A 7,228-nucleotide genomic window follows, 5' to 3' on the forward strand; every position below is an offset into this window, starting at 1 on the left:
GACTTCAGCCAGAACATTTGTCATTGCCTTATATGCACTGTAAAGCTGGACAGTGAACAAAGAAGACCAAAGAATTGAAGACTTTGAATTATGATATTGGGAAAGTATAGGGGATGGACTGCTAGACAGGAGGACAGACGAATCTGCTTGGAAGAAATGCAGCCTGAATACTCCTTAGAAGAGATGGTGGTGAGACTTCCTCTTATGTATTTTAAACATCTTATCAGGAGGCATCAGTACCCAGAGAAGGCATTCATGCTTGGTGAAGTCGAAGGACAAAAAAAAGGATGATTCTCAATGAGGCAGATTGACACAGTGGCTGTAACATAGACATGATTGTGAGGATGGAGCTGGACCAAGCAGTATTTGGTTCTTTTGTACAGTCTACTGCCATACCACACTGAAAGCATCTAATGCTATTTATACCTAGGGTAGGTATGTGTTAGAGCCAATTAGATGACCCATAAAAATAAGCTTCAAGAAGCATCACTTTTTCTGGAAGAAAGTTGATGTAACTTCAGATATCTGGCCACAAAGGCATTGGAAAAGAAGCATAACTATTTTCTCTTGAAAGCATGAATGTAGTATCTATTTAGCTATACAAAGGGTTAGATTCCTTTTTGTCTTTGCAGTGTTGTTAACCTCTTGCAACATTCTGGTTTGATCCTTCCTGTTGCTGTATGGATTTGAATTGGTTCTGACTCATAGCACCTCTATGTACAACAGAACAAAATGCCATTTCAGCACCATCGTCACGATGCTTATTCAGCAATAAAGCCTTTTCTTCTCTCTACATTCCCGGAGAGGCTTTCTGGGTTAGAAAGAAGTAAATTTTGTTCTGACTGATGTTTCTCAGACAGGGAAGAGTCGTAATTTAAAGATCAATTCTGGAAAGAGAGATGAGTGATAATTTAAATGTCAATTCTAAAGTGGCAAGTAATTTATTTGTTTCTTCTAAAACACTGCTTGTGGTCAAGAGTTCTTGTAAACTGCCCATGCAGCATTATATATTAATGGCCAGGAGATGGCAGTACTTAGCATAGGTTAAAAATACAGGACTAAGTAAAATACATGACTAGATTTGTGGGGGACAATAAACATGTGCATGTATAGGACATGAAATATTGAAATACAAATGTTTAAATATAAACATATTGAAGAAATGAAAACCATTACTAAGTGCAGGATTATAGGTCCTCCTTCCTAGACATGTTTAAAGTATTAAAGAGCAAAGATGCCACTTTGAAGACCATGATACGCCTGATTCAAGCTATGGTTTTTGGTGTGGTTTTTTTTTTTAGCCTCCTCTGTGTGTGAAATCTGAACAACAAATAATGAAGACTGAAGAGAAACTGATGCATTTAAATTACGATAGTAGTAAAGTATATTTAATATATCATGGTCTGCTCCCCAAATGAATAAATCTGTCTTAGAAGTATAGCGGAAATGCTCTTTAAAAGTTCTTTAGTCTCGTGCAGCAATGAATGAATGGAAATCCAAAATCTCTGTAAATGTTCAATAACATTATTTAAAAAAATATTAAAATAAAAATTTTTTTTTGAAATACAGTTCTTTAGTCTCACCTCCTTTGAACTGGTCTGTGGGACCAATCACTAGGGAAGAGCATTGGGAGAGTAGAGGGTCAGTAAAAAAACAAAGAAGACCCCCTGTAACAAGGTGAATTAACATAGTACAACAGTGGGCTCAAATATGGGAGTGGTTGTGAGGAGAGGGCCACCATGATTTGGATCCAACTTGGTGGATCTGAAAATGACAACAGGAAGTGGAGGCTCAAGCTCTTGTGACCTAGTGATAAGGCGTTGTGCTGCTAACCCAGAAGCTTACGGTTTGAATCTATCAGCTGCTCTTGGAGAGACAGATGGGCATTCTCCACTCTTGCAATTTACACTTTCTGAAAACTAATTGGGGGTCAGAAGGAAGTTGGTTCCGACTTGACAGTACATAACAACCAAGCAAGTCTGAATATTTTAATGAAAGGAAAGTAGAATTTTAACTGGAAGGCTTTTTATTTATTTTTTTTTTAAATGCAAGGTAATATCTAACATGTTCTAAAATTTCAAGTTAGAGCCTTACAAAACGTGAGTTGTAATTGAAGAAAATAATTTGGGGTTATTGTGAACTTTCAGTGTGTTCCTTTATCAGATCTTTTTCCCCCAGTATCAGTTCATAGATGTTAGCTGAGAGGACAATTGTCCCCAGACACAATGCTTTTGGATTACTGATTAAAGAACTTTCTCAGCTGTCCTTGACAACATTATTTAATTGTCAGTGCTTTGCTGCAGAGTCTCTTAAGTGTTATCAGCTCTTCACCTTTCCCAAACATTTAACTGCTTCAGGTGGATATTGAGACTCAGATAAAAGCAGGAATAAGCTCTGTAGCTGGAGGACAGAGAATGCAGACCCACTAGTTTTTGAGGGTGGAAGCTCTTGACCTGAAACTTCAAACAAGCCAGTGAAACTCCCATCTGGGCAAAGGAGCAGAGGCCAGTCCAACACTTACTTTTTTCTTAGATGTTCATGCCTTCGCCAGGCAAATAGATCATAAAGGTTTGATGGGGAATAAAAGGCGTTCTGTTGCATTTCTGCAGATAATGGAAAGCCCCCCCCCTTTGGTTCTTTGATGTCCCACATGAAGCCTAACTCGGATTTGACTACAATAACAAACAGCATTGAAAAAATAGAAGGACGTATTTGCTTAAAAGCCTGTTCACACCCAAAACAAACTCCCTCACGGGGTTATCACTGGGTCAGACTGCACTCTGGTTTTGCATCGAAGCTGAAACCAGGACTTGTGAATTCAGAAGACTGGGTAGGCTTATTGTCTTTCACTCTTACTACATTAATAATGTCCAAGTTCCTTCCTTGTGATTTTAACTCTGAACCTCAGGTTAGCAACTGGGAGACACAAAAGAAAGGGATTAGGGACACTTAAGAATGGTCAATCACCAGCAAATGACTAACAGATTTAACTCTATTTCCAAAAGATAGCTCTGCTTCCTGTGGAAGGGACGAGAACATGGCACTTAGATGCATAGTCTGTGGCTTCTTGATTGTGGGGGTCCAATCTTGTCACACTGTATCAGTTTTCTTATTTATAAAAAGGAGATGATAATCAGAGTCAATTACTGGTTAAGCTGGAGCATCATACGTGCTCCACAATGTGATGTTGATGTTTGAGACACTGATTTACCCACATCAACCCACTCCTGTTCCATTGCTACTGACTCATAGCGACCCTATAAGACAGTGTAACTGCCTCACAGGGTTTTCAAGGTTGTAAATCTTCATGGCCGCAGACTGCAACTTCTTTCTCCAAAGGCGGCGCTGGTGGGTTTGCATCACTGACTTTTAGTTGTCTGCTGGACGTTTAACACTGTATCCTACACTGTATCTTGTGGTCTCTGCATTGTTGTTGTGGTTAAATGCTGTCAAGTTGTAGGCAACTCATAGCGACCCTATGAACGAAAGACCTGAACACTTGTATAACTTTCTTCGTTTCTCCAAGTTCATAGGATTTCCGGAGGCAAGCTATTTCAGAAGTGGATGCCACTCCTGCTTCCAAGCTTGTTTTAATCGGGGAGCTCCACCAAACATTGTCATGAGTGACCAATATTGCATTTGGCACACCAGGATCACAGTGTTCAGTATCACAGCAACCACGAGTTACCTCCGTACAATAAATCAACAGACCAGTGCTATACCACCTAGAAGAATGCATTAAGGACTGTAATACAGATACTGATATGGGCTACCTCAACCTCTGAGGTGTTTAGTCTTTTGGAAGGAGACAGGTAGAAAAGCAAGAGAGAAACATGGTAGATTTAATAGAAAAGCTACACGGAGACTAACTTAGCCTGGGTGGGGATGGATACCTTACCTTGAGGAAAGGCCCTTGAGATGAATTGTGAAGGATGACTGTGCATTCACCAGTAAGAAAATAGCCAAGGACATTCCAGACAGGACTGGGAATTACCTGCTTAAAGGCACTCAAGTGGAAACTAATGAGATGCATTTATAAAATGAATCTAATCTGAACATGGTGAGGTGTGGACTCATGGAGCAGAAGGAGGGATGAAGGCCCACAGGTGGACAGAGGTCAGATTGAGCATTACGAACAGGGAAATCATGAGTTAAGTTTGGAAATGGAGTGAACTTTGGTTTATTCAGCAGTTTTAAAGAATACATTTTCAACAATGAATGAATGGAAATCCAAAGTTTCTGTAAATTTTCATTAAAATTAATAAAAAAAATAAAAAAGAATTAATTTTCAGCATTTAAAAGAAATAATTTAAGTAAAAAAAAAATCTGAATTTCCTAGAAAACTTGAAGTATCTGGTACATTATTCTCCAGTTCGAGCCCAGCACCAGTGGGTGATGTGTTACTGCGCAGACTCCTCCTTGTCCAGGTCGGTCCATGAGCAGGTAAGTTTCTGATCTTCATAGGATGTTGCTTCAACATGCACTATAGGGAATGCAGAATGACCTCCCACCCAAGGGTCAGCTATGGGTCAGTCCCAACTCAATGGTACACAACAACAACAACATCAAGAAGCTATTCTTAGACCAAGAAGCTGTTGTCTGAGTGGAGCAAGGAAACACTGCCTGGTTTAAAATCAGGAAAAATGTGTGTCAGGTATCTTTTCTTCGCATCTGTTCTATCTGTATGTTGAGCAAATAATTGTGAAACTGGGATCTATGAAGAAGAATGTGGCATCAGGATTTGAGGAAGACTCATCAACAACCTGTGCTTTGCAGATGGCACAACTTTTCTTGCTGGAAGTGAAGAGGATATGAAATGCTCGCTGCAAAAGATCAAGGCTTTCATTATGGATCGCATCTTAACAGCAAGAAAACAAAGGTCTTCACTACAAGACCAACAGTCAAAGTTATGATAGATGCAGAAATGATTGAAATGGTCAATGGTTTAGTCTTGCTTGGGTCACTAACCAACACCCTTGGTACCAGCCCCCAGGAAATCAGGATATGCTTTTCATTGGACAAGCCCGTTGTCAGGACAACATACAACAGTAGTTCTGAGGGAGATCTGGTGAGAGTTCAAAGGCAATTGAGCTGCTAACCCGAAGAACACATCTCTCTGGTAGTTCAAATCCACCGTGATTTAGAGGGAAAAAGATTAACAGTCTCCTCCTGTGTGATTTACAGCCTGAGAAACCCACTGGAGGGTCAGCTAGGGGTCAGTTTTGACTGTATGGTCATGAGATGACATGATGAAATAGTATCTCTCAATCTTTTTATACTTATCTGTAAAACTCAGCATATTAGTAATAACGGTCCCAGGATTTAATGAAACTGAATTTGAGTTGTCAGCAACTTGTGTTGTTTTTCTTTCCTGTCACATTGTTAAATAGAACGGAGTATGAGAAATGGAGTAGAGGAAAGATGTGGCATTAGGCACAAGCCCTTTAAGGAGACCTGATGGCCTAGCAGGTAAGGAGTTGTGCTACCAACTAAAGGCAGGTGTTTCAAATCCACTAACTGCTTTTAGGGAGAAAGCTGGCCAATCTCCTCCCATGCAGTTAATTTACAGCCTCGGAAAAATTTGCTGAATGATCAGTTATGAGTTGGTTCCGCCTGGAATGCAGTGAGTGAGTTAATTACAAGCTTTCTGCTCTGAAACTGCGGCGTGGCCCACAGACTAGAAGGTTTCAAAGTTGTGTTGCAGAGGATGCTTCAGATTAATCAATGATTTGGTTACAAATGAGGTGTAGAATCTTTTTAAAATGACACTCACTGTTTTCACTCTCTAGGTCAGATGTTTACTTTTTAAAAAAAAATTTATTATTTGTGTGTGTGTGTGTGTGTGTGTGTACCATCAAATTGGTTCTGACTGGCACAGGAGAAGATTTTCCCTCCTCCAGCAGAGCATTTGATGGATTTGAACCACTCACCCTGGGATTGCAGTGTTAGCTTCTTGCCACTAGGTCAGCAGAGCTTGTCCCATTTACTTTTTTGAGTTTGGAATTTTAAAGAATGCCTTTCCATTCCAAAATTCAGTTGTTAGCAAATCCCAAGCAAACTTCAACAATTTTAAAAATATTTGTACTTCAACAGACATTTTACATAACTTTCCTGTGTGGTATTGTCTCAACTCAGAAAACACAAAGCTGTTCCAATTCCTGTTAGTCTCCTACTTGGCTCATTTGTGGGGAGTGACAGGCTAGGTTTTGCTAATAGATTCTCATTCTAGTCTGTAGTTTGAGCTGGCATGATCTTGTTTCTTTCACTGCACTTGCCGATACATATGTGTTCTTTAGAATACTTGTTTTGGTCCCAGACATTCTTTGGTGAAAAGAAAAAATGTGACAGTTTTTCACTATTCTGTTAATATTTTTTTAAAAAGAGACAATATGTTTTATAGTCTGTATAGAGGGTGAAGGACAGACAGGGACCACACAAGTTATTTTACTTCTTGAAAGGTTAATTAGTTGTTCCTACCAGAGGGTTGTATGAGGTGAATCATTAATTCACCAATTGCTCCATGGGAGAAGTCACTGTGTCAGTTCACCTGGTTAGATTTGCTTTCTCTCTTTTACTATCCCTCCACTTTCCCAAGCATGATGTTGCCTCTCTTAGCAACATGCCCAAAGTATGTGAGATGGAGCTTTGTCATCTTTTTCTCCACGGAGCACTCTGGCTGTGCCTTCCCTAAGACAATAGTTTGTTCTTTCGTATATCCAGTACTCTTTGCCAAAGCCACAATTCAAAGGCATCAGTTCTTCTTCTGTTGTCCTTAGTCACTGTCTAGTACTCAGCAGGTTAGCAAATGATTGGAAACACCATGGTCTGAGTCAGGTACACATTAGTCCTCAAACTGAGGATTCATTTGTCCTCAAAATAAAAAAAGAATTTAGAGAGGCCACTGACTACAGACTTTCCCCGATGCATAATAGCATCCATGTCCTAAATAACATGCCTCTGGGAGAACCCTATGACCTTTGATAAATGTAGATAGTTGTAGAATGGCTTCAGGCCTTTTGCTCATAGGGTCACTATAAGTTGTGCTCGACTACAACAACAATCAACAACAACAATATATTTCTTGACCTCCTGACTGCTGGTACCAAGTGAATTCATGGTGGAGCCAAGTAAGATGAAGTATGAATGTTGTAAAACTAGAAGTTGTGAAAAACGAAATGGAACACATGGACATTAAATTCTAGGCATTAGTGAGATGAGATGGACTGGC

This window comes from Elephantulus edwardii, unplaced genomic scaffold (genome assembly GCF_000299155.1).
Source record: "Elephantulus edwardii isolate Elephantulus edwardi_28Jun2011 unplaced genomic scaffold, EleEdw1.0 scaffold00014, whole genome shotgun sequence".
Lineage (NCBI taxonomy): Eukaryota > Metazoa > Chordata > Mammalia > Macroscelidea > Macroscelididae > Elephantulus > Elephantulus edwardii.